A 24,683-nucleotide genomic window follows, 5' to 3' on the forward strand; every position below is an offset into this window, starting at 1 on the left:
CCCTACTCAAGGTCATAAAACAGCTGCCAGAGCTCCAGCCATCACATCTACCTTCCAGGCATCAGGAACAAAGAAAAGAAGATTGTAAAAGGCATGCAACTCCCAGTAAGTCTCTTTAGGCAATTAAAAGAATTATGAAATTGTTTTTCCCACACATCTCACCCTACATGCCATTGACCAGAATAGACTGGGATGTGAAATCTCCCAGAAGCACACATTACCATCCTAAATGAAATCATGCTTCTGTTACTAACCATGAAGGGAAGTTATTGGGTAAGTTATTGGGTAAGGGAAGTTATTGGGTAAGCAACCTACAGTCTGCCCCCCGCCCTTGATAAAGATGGGGCAGTTGATGGAAACCATAATATGGTGAGCGCTGAAATACGTGCCTTTATTTTATTTTATTTTATTTTATTTTATTTTATTTTATTTTATTTTATTTTATTTTATTGGTTTATTTATTTATTTTGAGACAGAGAGAGAGAACAAGCAGGTGAAGGACAGAGAGAAGGAAAGACAGAATCTCAAAAAGGCTCCATGCCATCAGCACAGAGCCCAACGTGGGGCTTGAACTCACTGTGAGATCATGACCCGATCTGAGATCAAGAGTTGGACACTTAACTGACTGAGCCACTCAGGTTCCCCTGAAATACATGCCTTTAACCTGATGTTGTTCAAGTTTTCCTAGGGTCAACGAAAGTGCTCCCGTTCATTTCTCCCTTTGATTTAGAAGTTTGTGACAATAGAGGGCAACTGTTCTACATTTTTCTGACAAAGAGCTTTCATATAATTGTGAGGTTATGTGTCCTTTCTCTTCTTGGGAACCATCGGTCTTAATTTTCTTCACAGTTCCTTACTGAACTTCATGCTTTCATCCTTTTTCCTTCTTCTTTCTGGACCTGCTATAGTTTCTTTATATCATTATAAAATGTTTGGAAGCCAAGCTGGGATTCAATGCTCTAATTAATTGCACATTAGTTCAAGATATTTCTGTGCCACTAGGTGACAGGTACTGTGCCAGATGCTGCAAATATAGCACTTATCAAGACAGAAAAGGTCCTGACCCTTAAGGAGTTTATATTCTAAGATAGGATCACTATAATAAATAAATAAAAATAGTGAAACAAGATAATTACAGAGTCAAAGACGCTCGTTAGACCTTAGGATAACTGGAAGAAAGGAAGAACAGAGACACTTTTGGATAGAGAGGTCAGCGATGAAAACTCAGAGAGGTGACACTGCAGCCCTGATGAGGAACTGGCTGAGAGTTTTGGCAGGAAAATCATCTTCCCGCTCTAGAGAGCTTTTCCCAGAGCCTAGGGACATATACTTGTATCACGTGAACTTGACCTGGCCTTTTTAGGAATCCTGCCCAGTTTGCAGAATCAATAAATATAACGAGGACCACGGTCCTATCATCTAAAGCTTCATTAGATCTTGCTTTGTCATTTAAGGCATTTAATTTAAATGTCAAGTGCTCTGTGAAGCTCCCAAGCAAAATGACGCGTCCCATTTTCTGTGCTTTGTTTGTGCCATTGGGTTATTGGTTAGGCCTCCTTAGGTTCCAAAGAATAGGAAACGGAAATTAAACTTGCTTAAGCAAATGGCATTTATTGGCTTACAAAATTGAAGGGAGTTTATCTACCCGTAGGGACAGCTTGATAAGGAGCTCGAAAGAAATCAGAAAGAGCAATTTGGACTCTCTCTGTTCCGCAGGTCGGCTTCCTTTGGTGCGGGTGTTTGAAAACCCCCCGAGCAGTAAAACGGCTGGAGTCCCTTGCCTACTCGGAGCCCACAGGAAACTCAGAGTCTCTTCCCAGAAATCTCTTTTCCGCTTGAGCTTCTGGGCGTCCCTCCCTGCCCAATCTGCGTGCCCAGAACACCCTGCTCTGTCCCGACCTGATTGACTTGCTCCTCCCTGGGACGTGAGAGTGGGGTTCAGGAATCCACACCCCAAAGGCACCGAGGCAGTGTGGTGGAAAGGCAGACGTAGCTTTTCCCCAGGGAAATCAGAGCGCGTCACTAGTCAAGGTGAAAGGAAACAAGGACATCAGATGGCACCACCATGAGCTCTTGTGCTGTCTCGAGGCCAGTTGTGTCTTTCTCTTCCTCTGATTCCGTGCTGAGCTGTTCGAGACGAAACGTTATTTCGCCTGTGACGGCTTTCGTTTATCTTAATGTTCATTCTTTCTATGAATGCTACTGAATTCATACTTCTACGTTTCAATCCACATTTAATTGACCACTTCGCAGGCCTTCTAAGCCCTTCCAGTCTGCCCAAACTGGGAGCTCGTAAGACATGCGGAATCTCAAGCCCAGAACTACTAGCACCGGATGTTCATTTTAACAAGATTGTTCAAGTGATTCACAGACACATTAAAAATTGAGAATCACTGGTCTCCGGGTCTAACTAGCGCCATCCACTGGAAATCTAATGGAAGCCACATAGGTGATTTCATATTTTCTAGTAACCACACTTAAAAAGTTCGAAGAAGAGGCGCCTGGGTGGCTCAGTCGGTTGAGCGTCCGACTTCAGCTCAGGTCACGATCTCACGGACAGTGAGTTCGAGCCCCGCGACGGGCTCTGGGCTGATGGCTCAGAGCCTGGAGCCCGCTTCCGGTTCTGTGTCTCCCTCTCTCTCTGCCCCTCCCCCGTTCATGCTCTGTCTCTCTCTGTCTCAAAAATAAATAAACGTTAAAAAAAATTAAAAAAAAAAAAAGTTCGAAGAAAAGAGCCTAATTCATTTTAGTAATATATTTCATGTGACTCAACATATCCCGAATATCATCATTTCAACGTATAATCAATATAAAAAATATTAATGAAAAACTATTAGCGGGTGCTCTTTTAACCTGGGTATGTATACATATTTATATTTATATTTTATACATACAGTATACCTCAGTTTGGACTAACCCCCTCCGAGTGCTCAATAGCCACATATGGTTAGTGGCTATCATATTGATCACCCCAGCTCTAGACTGTAAGATGCATGAAAACAACAGATGGCGTGTGTTTCACTCTCCACTGTATCCCAGCGCCTAGCCCAGTGCCTGACAGGTAGGAAGCACTCACTAAATGCTTGTTGAATTCATAAATTGACAGGAGAGATGTTTAAAATATTTAACCAGCACAGCAAAAGCACTGACCAAAGAGTATAGGTCCCCCGTACCAGTCACAATTGACACAGGGCGTCGACAACCATAACTGCGACATCGGTGAGGGCAGACGTAACACCAGCCAAGAGTACGTGCCCGGGTCCAATCCCTTCGTATCTCAAATGAGGACACAGAGTCCAGACAGGTAAGTGATTTGTGCATAGTCACCCGTTCTTTATGCACAAAGCTAGGATTAGACATTCAGGTCTCAACTTCCAACCCAGAAAGCCTTCCACTAAATTCATTCATTCAATAGCGAGCACCTATTGTGTGCAGAATCACCCTAGGGGGTGGGGAGGGGGGGACAGCAGGAGAAGAAACAAAGAGGAATGATATTCCTGTGCATCCGAGGACACCCCAGCCAACTAAGATCATTTTCTTTTTCAGTGGACCAGAAACCTCAACTCCAGCTGATTTAAATAAAAAAAGGCATGTATTCAGTCATGTAATTGGAGCCCTAGAGGTAGAGTTTCCTTCTGGTGCAACTTCATCTAGACTCCCTTGTCATCAGGCTCCTCAGTATTTCGGCCCCTCTGGGCTTGTCTTTCTTCATGGGTGGACTTCACCAGACCGGTAACCCTTAGCTCTGAACTACCCTTCCTCAAATCGCCAAATTAAGCCCGAGGAAAAAAATAGCTATCTTTTTCAGAAATCCTGGGAAACATCTTCTTGCATTGTGTTGACTGTGATAAGACTAATCTGCTATCCTTACCTCAAAAACAGCTATGTGTGCAGGGAGATAAAATATTCTTGCTCAAGGTAGTCAGGGCCTGTCCCCAGAGCTGAGAGTGGGGCACCAGGGGTAGGCGGCACGTAGGCTTGAGGTGAGGAAGAAGTTGGAGCAAACTTACCTTACACTGGGTAGAGAATGCTGGTGTGCAAAACACAGCAATGCCGGCTCCTGAACCTGTGTTGTTGTTGTTTAATGTTTATTTATTTTTTGAGAGAGAGAGTGGGGGAGGGGCAAAGAGAGAGGAAGACACAGAATCTGAAGGGGGCTCCGGGCTCTGAGCTGGCAGCATGCAGCCCAGCCTGGGGCTTGAACTTATGAACCATGAGATCATCTCCTGAGCTGAAGCCAGCCGTTCAACCGACTGGGCCACCCAGGTGCCCCAAGAACCTGTGTTTTTTAATTAAATTACCCTACCTTCAAAAAGGTACAAGTCAATCGAAACATCCGTTTTCTCCTCTCTCATTTTTCTCTCTCCTCCATTTTTCTCTCCTTTCTTCTTCCCTTTCCAGTCTCTTAAAGGTGGAAACATCAGGCAGACAGAATCGAGAGCTATGGGCAAAATCAAAACAGAGAAGTCATTTCAGGGTTTCTTTTTTCTCCTTCAGATCTTAACTTGAAAACCTTTATTATTTCTATTTGTCTTACTATTATAAAGACAGTTATAGTCTAGAAATTTGTCACGAAGACCATGTACCTGACTTCAAAAAAAAAAAAATATCTACACGTGAAAATTGTTTATTTACATCTTGCTAATTTATTCCTGGTTACACTAAATCTCTAATGACTTTGTAAACATTCCCGGACTCCGTGAACAAATACAAAAACATTTTATATGTTTTATATTTTATCTGTTCTATATACTTTCTATGTAATTTCTAAACCACCACACCCTGGTATTGATTACATCACACCATGCTCAAGAGGTTATTTCTTAAACAAATACACATTGCTGAAAATATCAAAGGTTAAAAGCACAGTGAGGGCACCTAATTTATTTAGGAAAGCCTTCCCATGATTTTAATACCTTGTTGCTCAAAATGTGTTCCCATGGTCAGGCAACATCAACTTCACCCAGGAATTTAGTCGAAATGCAGCCTCTCCAGCCCTTCCCCAGATCTACTGAATCAGAATCTGCATTGTAACATAACAAGATCCCTAGGTGATTCCTGTGAGTCTGAGAAGCACTGATTCACCATTGGTGTCAGCCTGTCTACCACCAGCTGGAGATATGCTGGCCACTGAGACGAGCCAGGCATCGAAAGGAGAAAAAAACCACAGGCCCAGAGACCCAATAGAGCATCTCCAATTTCTAGTGCCTGGGCACTTAAGTAATCGGTATGCCAAACGTGGGGCTTGAACTCATGACCGCAAGATCAGCGGTCACATGCCCTACCAATTGAGGCAGCCAGGTACCCCGTCCAATGTAACACTTCTTATTGCCGCTATCAAAGCAGCTCTGAAAAATAGTAGTTTCCCTCAATACTTTAGGCTATAACAAAGACCTCGCTCTCTCTCTCTCTCTCTCAAAAATAAATAAAATAAAAACATTATTTAAAAAAGAAAAAAAAAGCCACCACTTCCCTTTGAGAACGGGCTCCTCGCCATCCTGTGCGTTGTGTTTCTGGTGACCAAACCTTCCCCACACTGGCCACGGAGGTGAGTAAAAACCCCAACCTGCCATCAGAACGTCCTATCCCTCAATACCTCCATACCTACGGTTTGGTTTAAGGGCAGTCACATGATCTGAGCAGGCCCAGTCATTCCAACTCTAGCATTTTGCTTCTTTATACAGAGGCTGAGTTGGGATGGTTTAAGCCCGAAGTTTACCGAGTCCAAATCAACTCTCTCTCAGAAACCATCAGGCCAGCACAACCCAGGGAAGAAATGAAGGTGAGACACCCCCAAAGGTGGTGGTTCTTGAGGTCAGCATCGACCACTATCTTGATGGGTAAAATGAGTCAGGACATGTGTGTGCTTGCTGAAGCCAGTGTTGGGTCATTCACAACTCAAACGTCCTAATACACACACAGGAAAATGAAAGGAGATTTTCAAATTGAAATTCACTGAAGCCTTGGAAGGTAGCTTCTCACTCTTGGGAAATCGAGAGTTATATCTTTCGTAAACAGACTCATTCAGCCTTTTACCAGGAGTCTGCCTACATGCTACCTTCCCATCTCTGTAGAGCAGGAATCGTATTTCCAGGGCTTCCTTTTCTTCCTGCACTAGGTCAGGCAAGCTCAGGTTTCTGAGTAAACACGGTAAAAAAGAAGTCAATGCAGTGTTTCCTTTTAGACACGTCTTCTGTCTGAGTCACTCTTTCCTCCTCTGTCCTGATTAACTGGCTGAATGGCGTGAAGTGTCCATTGACGATTCTCTAAGTCAAAATGTTAAGATGAGAAAATAGCACTCATGTATTGAATCAGTGTTTTACGTGCATATTATTTTAATTATTAAAATAAATACCCCAGTGACACTAACAGGATTTGAAAAGCAGGGACGGAAAACCTGGGAAGGCAGGAAGGCTTGCTTTTGGCCTGGCCCTGCTGAGTCCTTAGCCCCATACACACTCAACACGCTGACAGCCCAGCCCTCCTTATTCAGGCTTGTGTACAAAGATTTCCTGCCCCTCCTCACCCTTTGAAACTTGCCTATCCTGTATCTCATTACCTAAAGGCATTTTCTGGTTTTTTCTAATCCTTTAGTTGTAGGACAGTGACGCGGAAAAGTTTCTAAAATATACTGTTGCTTTGCAAGACACATAATGAAAGTGGAAAGAAAAAAGGACCTGGAAAGTACACAACATAATTGGGGGGGGGGGGGGAGGAGGGGCGGAGAATGTGGAGGGGAGATGGTAAAGTGAGGCTGGAGTTTACCCTTTTGTTCCTTATATTTCTGTATTTTCTGGATCTTTTACATTAAGCACCTATTTATATATTACTTATGTAATTTTTAAAAATGAATGGGAAAAAAAAATGAGAAAATCCATAGTATAGTTTATTCTTCTTTTACCCGGACACTGCTCAGTAGCTACCTTTTGGAGAGGACTGCTAAATTACTAGAAGGGATTTGAAGGAAGGAGCAAGTTGAGATATCCTTGGGGTTGGGGGACAGAGAGAGAGGGGAGGTGATTCTGTAGCTGGGCCTTTACCCTTCATGTGGATGCAGACAGATTCCATTCAGTCCATAGCCACCATGTAAAACAAACCTCGACGTTCTTTTTTGCATCCATACTGGGTTATAAGTGTTTAAAAATGCAAACTGAATATGGGGTGGCATCTGGAGGGGGATGATCAAGGAAAAGACGGGGGACTTTTTGCATTCTCTATATTTCAATGTCTACCAGAAGAATGTATTCAAGTGTGCATAGTAATTAAAATTAATATGAAACAAAATCAATTTTGAAACATGTTTTTGGTGAGTGAGAATGGGATGGGCACCAAATGTGCCCCATCTGTGGGCTTTTTTGTTTTTTGTGTTTTGTTTTTAATTTTTTAAATTTATTTTGAGAGAGAGAGAGCCAGGGGAGGGACAGAGAGAGAAAGAGAGGGAATCCTAAGCAGCCTCTGCCCTGTCGGCCGAGAGCCCAACCTCAGGAACAGTGAGGTCATGCCCTGAGGGGAAACCAAGAATCAGATGCTTAACAACTGCGCCACCCAGGTGGCTCATAGATGTGCCCCATCTAGGTGGGCCATAGTTTGAGACCCAGAACTCCCTCTAGGGTACTCTTTCCTCTGCTACATGTCCAGAGGGTCAATGACCTCAAGCCCAGAGGGTCACCGGGTGAAATGATTTAGATGGAAGGAAACATACCCTTGTCACAGGACCACAGAACCAGGGGTCTGTGCATTCATTTTTTTTTTTTTTCTAGATTTGCTGACTACCCTGATTTCAGAACTAATAAAGCCTCCTTGGGTGTCAGTGACAGATACCCAGACTGGATTACCTTATTCAAAAAGGAGAATTTATTTTATGACAAGCAACAAAACAAAACAGGCTTTCACTTCATGCAAAGTTGGATTTGGCGCTCAAACGTTATCATCAGCAATTTGTTTCTCTGCCCCGCGGCTCTTCCTCCTTTTGCCACGGGCTTCATTCTCAAATCTTTTCCCACAAGAAGAAGACCAAGCTGGCAAACAGCCACTGCAGGTTTGTAATTCTATCTTAGAGTTCCAGCAACCAACCTCAGCGAAAACAGAAAATTTCCATTTCGCTCCAGAGGAAAGTCCTGGCGCTTAGCGTCATTCAGTGTCCGGGTTGGTTCATGAGCCTATGCCCGAGCCAACTGCTGGGAAAGGGAAATGGAACACTGACTGGACAGGCCTGGGGCATGTGTCTACCAGTGGTGTGGAAACCGGAGATCAGTCCCACCTGAACCCAAGGGCTGGGTCGATGGAGAAGGGTTGGCGTTCCAAAGACATACAAAGCAAGGTACAAAGGGAAAACATTTCTGGAAAGCAAAAACGAGAAATGTCTACCAGTTTCCCCGACAAACAGTCACACTGAATCATCAAGTTTCATTACCGTTACTCTCTTTTTTATGTCTCTAATGTCTGTCTGCCATGCTCTGGCTTTTGGTTCTCAACCAATTTCTCTTTTCAACCTTGGAGTCTCAAGAAGCTCTCGGGGCATTGCTATTAGCACTGGGAGGGATTGCCTGATGACCCCCTATGATGTGGACTGAGGAAGGACAATTTTCCAGGCAAGGAGCATTTATTCAACATGTGTTTCATTCCTTCTCCGTAGCAAATGGCTTGACCCAGTTCCTACCTGTACTCAGTAGCCTTGTGATAGTGCTGTCCAGGAAAATCAGTAGTAAGACATCATGATAAAGAGTAGAGTAGAGTTCTGCACCCTACTGATAGGGCTAATAGAGGAAAGTTATGAAGGAGAAACTTCAAAATTAGCCCAGGGCCGTCAGGACATGCCTAGTTCTAAAAGAATATATTTAAGCTATATCCCTAAGGACATGTAAGGTTTAGGGAGAGGTGGGGGATGAGGGGTTAGATGGACATTCCAGGCGGAGAGAACAATACATATCAAAGCACAAAGGCAAGAGGGGCCAAGGTGCATTTTTGGAATTTTAAGCTGACGGGGATAACTACAGCTCAGGGTATGTATAGGAAAGTGGCCCCGAGAACACGAATGAACTTGTCGGCCATATCAAGCCTGGATGTTTGAAAGTTATCTTGCAAGCAAGCATTAGCCCCTGAAAGCTTTAAGGCAGAAGAAAAATATGACCAGGTGTGGTTTCATTCATCCAATCATTTTCTGGAGAACGATTGCAGAGAAATACGCCTGGAGGCAAGGAGACAAATACAGTCCACTTCATCCTGGTAGGTTTTGATAGGGAGGAATTGAACAAAGCACAGTGGGAGAAAGAAAAGAAAATGATTAGCCATGTAACAGAGATAGAATTGACAGGACAGAAAAACTAGGGAGGGTGAAAAGAAGGAGAAGGAGAAGGAGGAGAGGGAGAGAGAGAAGGAGAAGGAGGAGAGGGAGAGGGAGAGGGAGAGGGAGAAGGAGGAGAGGGAGAGGGAGAAGGAGGAGAGGGAGAGCGAGAGGGAGAGGGAGAAGGAGGAGAGGGAGAAGGAGGAGAGGGAGAGGGAGAAGGAGGAGAGGGAGAAGGAGGAGAGGGAGAAGGAGAGGGAGAAGGAGGAGACGGAGAGGGAGAAGGAGGAGACGGAGACAGAGATGGAGACGGAGACAGAGGAGAAAAGGGGAGAGTCCAAGAGGGTTCCAAGGTTTCTGGCTTGGGTGACTGCTTGGTTAATGCGGTCATTCCAGCAGAAACTAAGGTTTCGGAACAAGATGATGGATACAGTTGGGGACATCCAACTGGAGACAATATAATGGCTCTAAGAGCTGTCAGGACTGGAATATGTCATTGGGGACCAGGGGTAGCTGAAGCCATGTGCGTGGATGGGTCAGTCACAGGGATGTACAATATGAAAAGGGAAGTGAGAAGGACAGAACCCTGGGTATGGCCAACGTTTAAAAGTCCAGTAAATGATGAGGAGTCAAAAAGAAGACAAAGGGGAAGGGACGAGACACAGAAGGGTGCAGTAAGGATGCCACACACCAGGAGGGGCAGATTCTCTTCCTCATAGCCATTTGCAGTCCTCTTTAGGAAAACTGCTCCCTCCCCTCCCCACTCCACCTCCTAGCTGCTAACGCTGCAGATTGGGAGTGAAGATAACCAACGCTTTGGGGATGCTCTGCTGGCTCAGTTGCTGGAGCACGTAACTCTTGATCTCGGGGTCGTGAGTTCAAGCCCCACAATGGGTGCAGAGATTACGTAAAAATAAAATCTAAAAAAAAAAAAAAAAAAAAAAAGGATTTGAAGAATATGCAGAAAAGCTGCATCCTCTACACTATAAACAGCTTGGTACTTTAACATCATGTTACTCGTTTCCGTTCTCCTATGTGGTAACAGGTAATGGGATTTTGGGTTATCTGCTTCTGGGTTTTGGGCTATCTTCTAGATAACTGAGGTCACAAATACAAGAAGCATTCCAGTAGCACTTTCAAGGCAAAACTTATCTTTATAAACAATCAACTGGACTGGAGAAAACTCTCTCAAGCTTCCCTTCAGAACCAGGAAATTCTCCTCCACGGGACCCACAGGGCCCTTCTCCCCTACTAACCACAATCTGTTGCTGTAAAGAAGGAATGGGTATCTATGTTTGGGTTGTCTTGATAGATCGTAGGTAGAGGAACCTACGTATTTAGCCCTGGGGAAGGACTGGACTTGAGCCTAATCCCAGCTCTGTCAGTTGGTAACTATTGGCCATGAGCACCTCTCTGAGCCTTAGTTTCCTTAGTTGTCAAATGGAGACAATAATTTTTACCTCATGACACTGTGTGAAGACAAAGGTGACGTGAGATGATCCAATGTGTATAGAGCTCCTCGGTTCATGTCCCAGGTTCCGTGTGAAAAGAATAGAAGAATTATATAATCAACTTTCCTTTTTATCTTACTGTAATAAAGGATAGACAGCATGAGATTTGCCATCGGTAAGTGCAGTTCAGCGGCATTAATCACATGCACGATGTTGTACAGCCATTATCACCATCCCTTTCTAAAATTTTCCATCACCCCAAATAGCAACTCTGTACCCATCAAGCAATTAACTCCCATCCTCCCACACCCCCCACCCCTGGCAACCTCGAGTCTACTTTGTTGAGCCTGTAAATTTGCCTATTCTAGATATCTCATGTAAGTGGAATCGTACATATTTGTTCTTTTGTGTCTGGCTTATTTCAGCTGGTATAACGTTCTCAGAGTTGATCCGTGTTGCGAGATGTATCAGAGCTTCACTCCTTTTTTATGGCTGAATAATAGTCCAGCGTGGGCACGTACAGCATGCTGTTTCCCCCTTTCATCTGTTGATCGACACAGGGGTTGTTTCCGTCTTGTGGCTATTGTGAATGATGCGACTATAAACACTGGTGCACAAGTATCTCTTTGAGTCCCTGCTTCCAATTTTGGGGGGCATATTGACCCGGCATTGCTGGGTCATATCGTAATTCTGTGTTAAACTTTTTGGGGAAACCACCAAACTTTTTCACAGCATCGCACCGTTACGCTTCCACCGGCAAGGTGCACGGATTCCAATTTCTCCGTATCCTCACCAACACTTGCTATTTTCCCTTTCTTTTTTCTTACGTTGTATCCATCCTAGTAGGTGTGAAGTGGCATCTCACTGTGGCTTAATCAGTATTTTATTATCTCTGTCAATGAATGAAAAATAGTTCAAATAATCAAATATAACCAACAGTCCAAAGATCATCTGGATGAAGTTTCGTAATGTCTGGGCATTATTTGAAAGAGTCTGTGCCACACAAAGCAACGATGATTATCTGGTTTTAAAAATACATTTAAGCCATGTACATATCTGGCTCTAAAAAGGCTGGAAGCTGGTCCCCGGCTGGGTGACTCCCTGACTGTGACCCACACTGCTAATTAATCTACAGTGACCCATGACTGATCCACTATGACATGTCAAGAAAGGCTGGGTGCTTGCTCTAAGGTTGTCTTTCTGATTTATGACTTCCTCAAAACATAAATAATTGTTTCGTTTCAGAAGCTTAACAGTTTTGATCACTGAGAGTTAAAGAGAAATAATAGCAACACACACACACACACACACATAATATATTTATATTTTAAATGGTATATATATTTTAAGAAATAACAGCAATATTGTTTTTTTTAATTTTTTTTAACATTTATTTATTTTTGAGATAGAGAGAGACAGAGCATGAACAGGGGAGGGTCACAGAGAGAGGGAGACACAGAATCTGAAACAGGCTCCAGGCTCTGAGCTGTCAGCACGGAGCCCGATGCGGGGCTCGAACCCACGGACCGTGAGATCATGACCTGAGCCGAAGTCGGACGCTTAACCGACCGAGCCACCCAGGCGCCCCAGAAATAACAGCAATATTATTAATGGTCACTAATGGACAGAGGAAGTGATGCTGAACTTGAATCTCTAGGAGGCATACAAATTACAAGGACCAGCCTGACCGCCAATAGATTTATAAACATTTTTTGAAAGATAGTCAACTGGGCTGTCAAGAGCCTCAGCCCTTGAATTTATAACACCTAGAAAAGGAGGATCTTATTTATTTTAGCTCTTTTAATAATCCAAAGAACCCTCTAGTAGGTATTATTAATGTTCTTAGTTTATATGAGGAAATAGTCTTGGCGATATTAAGAAACTCGCCCAAATGATTGAACCAAGATCAAGTCCATTTGACTTCTGAGCCGCCTTCATGCAAGAAGGAAATGTGAGCTGAATGGAGAAGATGCTGTCAGAGTAGCTGTGTTGGTTTCCTGGGGCCGCAGTCACAAGGTACCACCAAATATGTGGCTAAAACAACAGACATTCATCATCTCACAGTTCTGGAGGCCAGAAGTCCAAAATCAAGGTGTCTGCATGGTCGGTTCCTTCAAGAGCCATGAGGGAGAATCTGTTCTGTGTCTTCTCTCCCAGCTTCTGGTGGCCTTGGGCATTCCTTGGCTTGTAGATGGCATTCCCCTAGTATCTTCAGATGGCTCTCCCTCTGTGTCTGTTTTCCTTTCTGACCCCAACGCCCCTTTTTATGGAAACGCCAGTTGTATTAGATTAAGGCCCACCCTAATGACCCCATTTTTTCACTTGATTACCTCTGGAAAGATTCTATCTCTGAAAAAAAGTCACACTCTGAGGTACTAGGGGTTAGGACTTCAGTATAGCCTTTTTTGGGACTTGGGGGGATTCCACGACTCAACCCACAACAATGACTTAATATTGAGTTGTTCATACCTCCAGATGAGTTTGTACTCCTGTCTTCACATAAGTTTATAATGTCTGAAAGACATTTTAACGCATTTTAAGTTAGAAAATGTAGGAATGTGGGGCACCTGGGTGGCTCAGTCGGTTGACTGTCCAACTATTTCGGCTCAGGTCATGATCTCATCATTCACAGGTTTGAGCTTTGAGTTAGGCTCGGTGCTGACAGCACGAAACCTGCTTAGGATTCTCTCTCTCCCTCCCTCTCTGCCCCTCCCCCGTGTGTGTGTGTGTGTGTGTGCGTGCTCTCTCTCTCCCTCAAACACAAAAAAATTAAAAAATTTACAAAAGAAAATGTATGAATGTATTTTTAAGTTCAGAAAAAAAAAATGCATAATTTTCTAAGTGGGAGTTTACTCCCTTAGTTACTTAAAAACCCTGCCACAGACTTCCGTACATCTGCTGTTACAATCTTCTCAAATTTTGAACTCTTAAAAAGTTTGGTTCACAGGGCCTGTGGGCCTGCTTGACTTTTAGCATCGGTTCAAAAGGAAGGTCCTCTTTATTTTCAAACTGCTTCAAGGTTTATTTGGGGGGAAAAGTTTCCATTTCCTATGGAATTCACAAAGTTTAGTGTAGCTGGAAAAGAATGCCTTGGGTTTCAGAAATATATTTTGGAACGTAGACTTTCGTTTCGTTTATCCCAAACAAAAAAGATTTAACATTTCAGTTTCTGTTTTGTAAAAAAGTAAGACTACGTTGTACCACAATTTTTGAAGGGGTTTCTGCTTGTTTTTTAAGATGTTGCTGAGTCTTTGGTTTTCACCTGGAAGATCTATAGACAGAGCCCAGGGCCCAGCACTTGGAGAATGGCTGGTGGAAGAATGAGGGATTATGGGGGGTGCGCTCTGCTCCCCAGATCCCTCCCCCACTCCCTCAGGGCTGAAGGATTTGTTTCTTCAGCTGCTGAGAATGTTGGCAGCCCATAGCCCTCAGCTGTCAGCCCTCTTTAGGACTGAGTCAAAGCCCAGCCACTATCTCTTCCCAGAGCAGCCCGCATCCAATGACTGGCCTACGAGGAGATAATCAGGGCCAACTCAAGTCAGGACAACTCTGAAGAGCCTTCTCAGCTTCAGGACTCTGTGGGCTGAGGCCCTGTTGCATTTGTGCGGCCGCACGCCTGTCTTTGCCCACTTTTGTTCCTCACCTAGTTGTTGATCTCTAGGACAGTCCCTGAAAAACTCATTGTGTGATAATCTCAGTGTATGCTTCTGGTGAACCCAACCTGTGACAGGGAGCCAAATATCAAGACTCTGAGGAAAAGAGTCTACCGTGGGAATAAAATGGGAGCAGATTCTAGGCTGTGGCTTAGGTGAGACCACGGGACAGGTTGTGTGGGAAGCTGCTTCCAAAGGAATGGTCTCAGCAAGCACCTCAAGCAATAGTCCTGGAACCTAAATGGGAAACAAAAAAATATTCCTCCAAAAACACAAGGGGAACTCAACAGCAACATCCCAAACCAAAGAATGACGAGGAAGGTGACCAGGAACAACGTATGGGTCGGGATGCAAAAATAAAGCTGTTGGCTAAACTGGGAAAAGGATGGCAGTAAATGTCAGAAAGTATTGCTTCACTGTTCAAAGTTGGGATAAGCCAACAGGGGAACTTGGAACTGTATCTGTAATTCAGCACAACAAAGACCTTGACATCTTCCCGCAGTGTTATAAGATGTCGTCTTCCCCTTGAACCAGTTGCTTGATTGTAGTAAACAGGACAAGTTGAGAGTATAGCCGGAAAAGCCCAGGCCAGCATTCAGGGACATGGTTTCGATGGCGAGGTGGTGTTTCTTTACGCCCTTAGGTGGTAACAACGAAATCTGGCCAGAGGCGATGACCGGAAGCCTGATGGATGTGCGTCACCGTGTGTGTTTAATCTGTATCTGCACATGCGTGTTTGTGTGTGTAGGTATCTCTGTGTGTCTGTGTGAGTATACGTGTGTGTGTGGTATCTGCATGTGCACACATGTGTATGTGGGTGTGGATGTGCGTGTAATATGCCTCGTGTATCGGGATAGGTTGGGATGGGATCACCTACCACAAGGAAGGAGGAGTCTGCTTCTTCTCGGTAGAGTGTATCCTCTTTTGTCATTACTTTACTTTGGGTCTCTCCAAAGGCAGAACCAGGATTTGAGTGCAGGTAGTTTAATTGAGAGGTGGCCCCTGGAGGCAAGAAAGAAGGGCAGAGACAGGAAAGGAGGAAATGCCAGTAAAGGGGTGTACTATCTATCCCTTCTGTGGGATAAAGGGGGTCAGTCTCCCTTGGACCTCTTGAGAAATGTTCCACATGCTTCCCAGAATTGCCCACCCAAAGGCCAGGCATGTGGAGCTCTTCTCACAGGCTCTTCTTCACTGCCTGAGGGTTGCCCCTGTGGGCATTGACTCCCCCACAATTGCGTACTGTGCTTCCAGGCTGGGTGGGCAACCCCCCGGCTTGGGAAGAGGCTGTGGCGTTGAAAATGAACAACACAGGGTGCCCACCGGAGGCGGTACAGTCTGAGCTCACAGAGAACCATCCACCAGCTGTGACTGAAATCAGAGTGGGTAGAGGGCTGGATGTAGGTGGCCACACACCTTTACCACGGTCATAAACTGCCAAGAGCCCTAGGAAAAGTAGGCACATGTCTTAAAAAGGGTTTCTTGGTAAATCATTGCTGAGCACTTACAAGGCAAATTGAAATATTAACAAAGATGTTTTACACTGAGTGTCTTTGACTCCGTAATAAGCCATGATGGTTGCTGAATTTTAAATAAAGAAGAAAATAGATGTTTTATATCTGGGGAGTTTTAAGAGGTCAGTAAACAATAACACTCCCTTCTTCCCCTATGGCGCTCTGAAGCATCTGAGAAAGAGGACACAGGAGACCAACAGACGGATGTGAAAGTGGCAGCTGATTGCAGAATATGGATTTATACCTGCCACCAAAAGGGCAGGGCTGGCTAATGTTCTATGCCCACACCGCAGTCTGAACTACGGAACCGAGCACCTGAGCAGATATCTGGGAATCACTGCCTTGCTCTGGTCTGGCAGAGGGAAGAGCATGAATCTTTGATGATTTGCAGCCTTGCAGATTTTAAGTGGTTGACTTTTATTCTGTCAAGGGACGTGCACCATTTGCCGTGGGATCCTTGTCATTCACCAATCAGAGAACTCATTTCTAATTTTTTTTTTTAACGTTTATTCATTTTTGAGAGACAGAGTGCAAGCAGGGGAGGGGCAGAGAGAGAGAGGGAGACCTGGAATCCGAAGCAGTCCCCAGGTTTGGAGCTATCAGCACAGAGCCCGATGAGGGGCTTGAACTCACGATCTGCGAGATCATGACCTGAGCCGAGGTCGGTCGCCTAACTGACTGAGCCACCCAGGCGCCCCAGAGAACTCATTTCTAGGGCAGGCACATTGCTCTGATGGGAGTTCCCCCGTGCGGAACAGTGAGGCAGGGCAAAAAAAGAAAAAGATTTCTTCCAACAATTGTGAAAAGAAAAAGAAATCGTAGGAACAGTGTATGGTCGGGTACTTACTATCGATAGCATTGGTATTTTAATGCTGTGGTTCTAAGTGTTGACAGCACTCCATTTGACATTCAGCTATATTTTACAATTTGCTCTGACAACCAAGAGTAGAGATGTCTCTGCGAGTCTCATTCCCCAACTATAATGTGAACTCAGGAAGGGTCTCTGTCACACTTACTAATTGAACTGAATAGACTCTGATGTGGTGAATGGGGTTAAGTGCGACCTAATAATGAAAATAAGACTTGACATTTACTAACAGAGTACAGCATACCTATGGAAGCGATAAGCTCAAGGAATAAGCATTGGCTTGGCTTTGGACAGATCTGAGTTTACATCCTGGTTCTTTCTTTCTTCTTTCTTTCTTTCTTTCTTTCTTCCTATCTTTCTTTCTTTCTTTAAAGTTTATTTGTTTATTTTGAGAGAGAGAGAGCGCGAGCAGGCGGAGGGGCAGAGAGAGAGGAGAGAGATAATCCCAAGTAGGCTCCACTCCATCAGCACAGACCCTGACACAGGGCTCGATCCCAAGAGCCATGAGATCATGACCTGAGCTGATATCAAGAGTCGGATGCTTAACTGGCTGAGCCACCTAGGCGCCCCCTTGTCACTTTCTACCTTGAGAAGTTTACTTGACCTCCCCAGTCCTTCATTTTGTCATGGGTGAAATCAATTCCTACCTTGGCGTTTTGTTGTAAAGACTTAATAAAATAATGTAAGTAAAATAAATAACATTTTGTCTGCTAGGTGCTCCAATAAGTGGCAGTGATTACCTTGTTCTCTAGGAGAGAATTGTAAAATACCATGGAAACATACTTGGTTTGACAAGTGGGGCTTCCGAAGGATTATCTTTGAGTCGTTAATTAACAATCTTAAAAATCCCCAGGCATTTGTAGGTAAGAGTGGGCGGAGTTATAAGTCCATAAGGCAGGCCTCCGCAGGCTTGCATATTAGCAGGGAAAATTTCTCAAACATTTCTAAGCACACCGGCTTTACATGGGTTCAACTCTTCCCACCAGGCCCAGCTCCTTCACTTGGTCCTAAGAGAAAAGATGAGGGGAAAAAAACCACACTACCTGGCAAAGAAGCATATATTGAATGAGCAAATGAGTAAGTAAAATAAATGAATTACATCAGCAAGAAAGAGTACAAACATCCTTTTTGCCATATGGAAATGGTCAGAGACAACAGGTTACCTTGGAGGACCCCCACTGGAAAGCAGTCAAATAGGCTGTCAAGATCTGGGGGGCTGTTTTGTTTTGTATAGTTTTGTTTCATTTTGTTTTACATCTATGTGTCTCCAACTAAAAGGTGATAGGAAAGGAAAGAGCATGGAGAGGAAGGGCATCATGGGTTTCGGATGACTGCCTTTTCTATATCCATTATTCCATCTGCTGCCATCAGGGACTTCACCCCTGCACAAAGGATAGATTTCATCTCTGGGAAGGAGAGGGGTAATTTGAGACTACAGACATGTTTCATACCTTTGGCCACAGAGATAGGTCCAGGGATGGACATGTGCGTGATTTTGGTCAAAGACTGTGCATCCCACAACTTATGAAGGAGCTAGTTACCCTGGAAGGCATGGAGAGGTGAGATCTTAGAATGCTGCCTCCATATGGCTACCTGAAGCTCCGGGGTGGGTAGAGGGTGGTGGGATGCCCTGGGGAACCAACCAGAAGATGGTCTCCTCCTGGTGATGTCTGAATTGTCAGCTCAAACCTTGTCTGAAGGCTATCTGTCTTGAGACTTTTAATTATGTGAGTCGATAAATGCCTTTCACTGTCGAAATTAGTTACAGGTGTTTTTCTGTCACTTACAAAACGTTCTGTCACTTACAAAAAGAGTCTTCTTTCCTCCATGCCAGGTGACATGTTGCTGATGTGCGGACTCTGACATAAAATCCAACTGAGGTCAATGTCTGAGAGTAGCATATACATAGGGTTCTGACCTTGAAAATGAACTTCTAATACATTTTGAAAGACCTTGGTTAAGGTGGACTTGGTTACCGAAGGCACAGGTTCTACCCTGAGTGGGTTTCCTGCAAAATTCTACAGAAAGGTTTTAGTTTTGACTGGCTCCTTACTTAAATACTTAATACTTATTACTTAAAAACTAAATACTTAAATACTACTTAACAAATCAGTTCAAATACAAATATGTAAAATACAAACATAATACATACAGTATGTAAAGTATTTGGAACTACACGTGTGGTATTTCCCAGTCTTTTATACTATACTGAAATCTAGAGACATGTACATAAAAGCAATACGTACATTTCAAACAACTGTTTAATTCTTGAAATCCACAAAGAGACTCCATAAGTGACTAGAAACAGAAAGTCTTTGTTCCCCTAAATAAGATTTTAAGTTAAAAGTTACAGGGGAAAATAACTTCCAGCCCTGATGATTACGGAGCGCATACATAAATATTAAGAGGAAAATAAAAACCAGACATGCTTTTTTTTAAGAAAGTATATTTAAAAGCCCCTACCATGAAGATTCAGAATCTAAAGACATCATATTAAAAACTAGGTGGAAAGATAACTAAAGAGGTCTCTTGGTTTATTTGATTTTATTTGATTCAGATATTAAGTCTACATCTGATTATGGTCAGACTGTCACGATTTACAGAGCATGAGGGAAATAATCAAATTGTAACCCATCTGCAACAAATCCCTCCTATTTCCTACTGATTTTTAGTCAGATTACTTAGATTTGATTCATAATTCTTTTCCAAGAAGAGAGCCTTTGAAGTTAAATAAGGATTTCAAAGCTACAGGAAGTTATAGTTTGAGTTAAGAGCTATTTCTTGGCTGTCTGTACCATGAAATATACATTTGAAAGCTGTAAAGGTAGCCCCATTCTTCGTTAATGAGTCAGATTAAAAAGGTCCTTCATCCAGAGATACAGATAATATATGCACAAACTTGGAAGAAAGTGATGTTGGTGCAAGAAAGGGTGGAGTAATAAACTGGTTTTGAACTCTGGTGTACGTTGTATATTGTTTTACCGCTTAGTGCTGAATTTAATTTACCTAGAGAGATTGCTATTTAACTAATGTAGGTCACCTCTCATCCTAGATGGTAGTAGTAAATAAACCAAAGCATATTTTCTTGGTTTAAGGAAGCATTGCTTCTTCATTTTTATTTTTGGTTGAAGTTGGTATGTTTCTGGTTTACCAACGTATGCTTCTCCAATACTCCATGGTAGGCAGGAGTGGTACATTTAAAAAAAAAAATTTTTTTTTAACATTTGTTTATTTTTGAGAGACAGAGCATGAGCAGGGGAGGGGCAGAGAGAGGGAGACGCAGAATCTGAAGCAGCCTCCAGGCTCTGAGCTGTCAGCACAGAGGCCGACGCGGGGCTTGAACCCATGAACCGTGAGATCATGACCTGAGCTGAAGTCGGACGCTTAACTGACTGAGACACCCAGGAGCCCCAACAGGAGTGGTCCATTTTTGAGGAGAGGGTGGTATAATCTGCTTGAAGAACTGGGAGCTTTGGGGAACGTGGAGAGGCTTACAAGTCCTACCCTTTGGGGTCCTGATTCTCCTTAAGGGGTTGAAACAGTATGCAAGGGGAATCTTGCCAAGAAAGAAAAGACAAACTTGCTTGGACTCCAAGGCCTGATATCAGGGTCTAGATTACTGACAGCTGGTTCCAGCGGAATGCACGGCTTATCCTGGCAAGAAAGCCGTGCTTTGGGAACTGAGGCAGAACATATAAGCATAAACCGAGGGCATCTGTGGAAGCAGCAACCTCAGCAAATGTGAGCTCCATCAGCGGACTAATCGTATTCTTCAGATTCTGTTGGCGAGATGTTTGGAAACAGGCCTGGCCAGGCTCGGCTGTGTAACCCGTTGATGTTCTCGAGAAAGCCCCCCAGGGGAGAAAGCAGATTCGTCGCATAAGCTGGCAAGTAGGGCCCCATTGATTAAAGGGAGATGTGACCTTATTTGAACCTTGAACATGATAGAGCAGGTTAGGCTTAATTTAAATAATACAATGCTATGATCTCAGCAGGTGTTGGATATTCTCCAGCTATTAATGTGCTATATCCATAAATGACCAAATGGGTGTGTTTGCTTCAACACAATCGTTTCCTCTGTATTCATGGCCAGACTACAATAGAAGACAGTTAACCTTCATATACAGACTTGTCCAAGTTAGTATACTTCTTTTCTTTTTTTTTTTAATTTGAGAGAGAGAGAGAGCACACAGATGGGGGAGAGGGGGAGAGAGAACCTTTTTTTTTTTTTTTAATTTTTACTTATTTTGAGGCGGGTGGAAGGAAGACAGAGAGAGAGAGAGAGAGAGAGAGAGAATCCCAAGTAGGCTCCATGCTGTCAGCACAGAGCTTGATCCCATGAACCATGAAATCATGACCTGAGCCAAAATCAAGAGTCAGATGTTTAACTGACTGAGCCACCCAGGCACCCTGGAAAGAGACTCTTAATCACAACTCCAAGATCAAGAGTCATACACTCTACCAACTGAGCCAGCCAGGTGCCCCTAAAAGCTCTTTCGTATTAAATTATTACATTTAGTTAATTCTTTAGGCAAAATTGCTTCACAGAGTTTTTATTTCCCCTCAATTTTAAACTTTTGTGAAGATGATGCTTCACTTGGTAACATTAAATTATCAGGGTGACAAATTCTATTTTGAATGATAATTGGGCTTTTCTATTATCATTTTAAAAAACTCCCCCCTCTGCTTACTTTTTGCAGTCAAAATATTCCTTGTCTCGAAAAGAGTATGTCACAAATTCGATATCCAAAGAGACTACTTCCTGCAGGAATATCAATATAAGTGTCTGAACTCTTATGTCATTAATATTTCATTTCCAGTTCAGAAAACGTATAACCAATTTACCCCAGGGACTTTATAACTGCGTTCTTATTGTATTCTACAAAGAAAACCAATGTTGTTAGGGAGATGTTTAAACAGATAACAAAAAGGCAGAAGCCCTTCAGCAGAATAGCAAAGTCATGTTTTGCACTTTGAGGCCAAGCTTGAGAGAGGAGCAGGTGCATGAAAATGGAAACTCAAGGGAGACAAGGCGAAAACGGAAAACATTCTGCTGAGCTCCAGGCACACTTCACTTTCCCCAATGACTCAGACGCACACCTAATCAGATTGTCGGTTTATTTCTTATGTATTAATTTTTTTTTTTTTTGAGAGAGAGAGAGAGAGAGCACGCAGGTGCAAGAGCAGGGGTGAGGCAGAGAGAGAGAGGAGAGAGAGAATCCCTAACACCTGGTGTGGAGCCTGACGGTGGGGCTCGATCCCACCACCAGGAGATCATGTCCTGAGCCCAAATCAGGAGCCAGAGTCTTAACTGACTGAGTCACCCAGGCGCCCCAGAATGTCAGTTTAGATGACGGGGAGAAAAGTCATCCTCCCCTTCAGCAAAGTACGCTGCTGATGCTCTAGTCACTTGGCCGTGTGGCTTATTAGCAAAATCAAGACACTGTCTTTGTGACCTTCAGGTCCAGTAGGGGACGTAATCACATGAGTATCTAAAGCAGGATAAGGACAGAAAGTTAGGGACAGGTTTGGCCTGGGTGGGGGTGGGGGCAGGGCAGCCTGCCCAGAGGAGATGACGTTCAAGCCCAGATAGAAAGGAGGCAACATTCCAAGCAGAGGAGGATTGAGTCCCAGAAACCCAAGCAGGCAGAAGCCTGGGCTTCTTTGCCAGCATTAGTACCTTTCATCCCGTCTTTTGGGCTTCCCCTTAAGGACCTGCCCCTCCCATCTCCTTCTACCCCTCCCTCCTCCTCCCTCCCTTTAGCTCCACTGAAAAACGAAAGACTAAGGCAATTACATATCTAAAATGAGTCACAATTTTAGTTAGAAGAGAATGAGGTTAGGAACCACTGTGAGCTCCATTCAACCTGAAAAAGTAAGACTGTTACGTAAGGCTGCAGAGAAAAGCAGGCCCCGATTTATCTCTCATGCCAGAACAAATGAAGGCAAATGTCCCCAGTCTTTCCTGTAATGACTCCTATGTAGTCACTGCAGAGATTTCTCGATGGTTTTTCTCTGCTCTCCTGGTCTTCTCTGAGTTCGTGAAATCATTCCTATTGAAACTTGTTTCTGATGGGCTTTGCTTTTGAGGGGGTTTTCTGTTTAGTCGTGGGAAGTGTGCCACTGTTGATTTTGATCCCCTGGGGGAAAGAATTCCCACCAACACACGGTTTTTGTCTGGTTCTAGGTCAGCGTTCATTTTATTAGAGATTCAGTCTTTCCTCGGATAACCTCCCCAGAAGGCTCTTCTGCACTAGTACTTGAAGGAGATATAGATTGTAATCTGGGCAATTAGGCAAAGCTGCAAAGAGAATGCAGAAACACAAAGGCGAAAGCAACAAGCCTCACTTCACGGAGGGACGTTCAGAAGATGGGTTTTTTGGCTTTTGACCCTGTTTATTCAACAGTCTTTGCTTGTTTCTATCTACTAAGGGATAGAAGCCAATTCTCGTAAAGACATGAGTGGAGTGTCTGCCCTGATAATCCTGTAGAAAATAAAAGGACACGGAAATCTATCATGTAGATAAGAACCAATGTGCTGGACTTGAAATTTACTACTTCACCTGGTGATATAGAAATTACCTAGATAAGACCAGAAGGAAATACACACCACATATATTAAGCATTAACTATATATATATTAAGCATTAACTATGACCCACCCTACATTAAAAACACAAATAATTCCACAAGAAAAACATAAGTGTATATGCTTGGGACTTCTTACTTTTTCTAAGCAAAAAAATCTATACTGCTCTGCTAAAATAAGAATACCTGTAATGGAGATACTATTTACCCACTTTAGGAGAGCTGATGATTCAAGATATGAAAAGTTAATATCAAACATCAAAGGGACGGTTAAAAGACTGGATCAGGAGACATACTTTATGTCAGACTTTGTGTTTTTGGAGCTGAGGCAAACTTTAAGCCTGATCAATATCAACAATAAATTAACATTATCTTGGAAAACAAGAGTGTCCCCAACGGACCAGAACAGTTGAAGAATTACTAACAGAAAGCCCTAAGGGTCAGCACTATGGATGAATCAAGAAAGGGAAACAAAGCTTAATGTGGGGAGCACATTAAGAGCACCCAGAAGAGCACTCAGCTCAGACGCGATGAAGCTAAAGAGTAGCATACACAGAAGGTGATGAATGGGAAGATGACTTGGGAGAGGGGGGGAAGTGGGCTATTTGTTGAACTGGGGTTTTGCCCATGGAAAAAGCTTGAGTGTAGACATTGGTGCTGGAAAAGCAAGATCTGGGGAATTACACATCCCCATGGGCACTAAAGGCTTCCGTACTCAGGAGAAGCTAAAGGTAGATTCCCTTACCAACATGGCTTCTCCAATTCACTCTCACATCTCCCCAGAACACAAGATATGATGGGCACACGGCCAGAAAATTTCAACACAAAGCTAAGTGGAAACCAAGTATCATCAAGATTTTAGGGGGGGGAACACTACCATAAAAAGACATCAGGGGCGCCTGGGTGGCTTGGGCGGTTAAGCGTCCGACTTCGGCTCAGGTCATGATCTCACCGTCCGTGAGTTCAAGTCCCGCGTCGGGCTCTGTGCTGACAGCTCAGAGCCTGGAGCCTGCTTCCGATTCTGTGTCTCCCTCTCTCTCTGCCCCTCCCCTGTTCATGCTCTGTCTCTCTCTGTCTCAAAAATGAATAAACGTTAAAATAAATAAATACATAAATAAATAAATAAATAAAAAATAAAAAGGACATCAAATTCAACAATAATTTTTAAAAAAGAATAAATACCTGAAGAAATACAGTTAATTAGGCAGGCAAAAATGTTCTAACAGGTGACATCCTTAGAAAGATTTGAGAGGATATCATAGAAAAAAATAACTACATGTTTTGGAAATTTTTGTTTCTTTTTTTTTTTTTTTAAGTTTTTTCATTTAT

The 24,683-nt window shown here is 43.4% G+C and overlaps 1 long non-coding RNA gene across 1 annotated transcript; it reads right to left on the reverse strand.

The window, feature by feature from the left end:
- Window positions 1-4,839: 4,839 nt before the first annotated feature.
- LOC131497303 (uncharacterized) lies at window positions 4,840-24,530 on the reverse strand. The gene is made up of 3 exons (XR_009254882.1): window positions 15,708-24,530; window positions 10,744-15,389; window positions 4,840-10,203 (listed from the first exon to the last, which is right to left on the reverse strand). It is a non-coding gene; the product is annotated as an uncharacterized LOC131497303 (long non-coding RNA).
- Between the last annotated feature and the right edge of the window lie 153 nt (window positions 24,531-24,683).

This window comes from Neofelis nebulosa, chromosome 2, assembly GCF_028018385.1.
Source record: "Neofelis nebulosa isolate mNeoNeb1 chromosome 2, mNeoNeb1.pri, whole genome shotgun sequence".
NCBI lineage: Eukaryota > Metazoa > Chordata > Mammalia > Carnivora > Felidae > Neofelis > Neofelis nebulosa.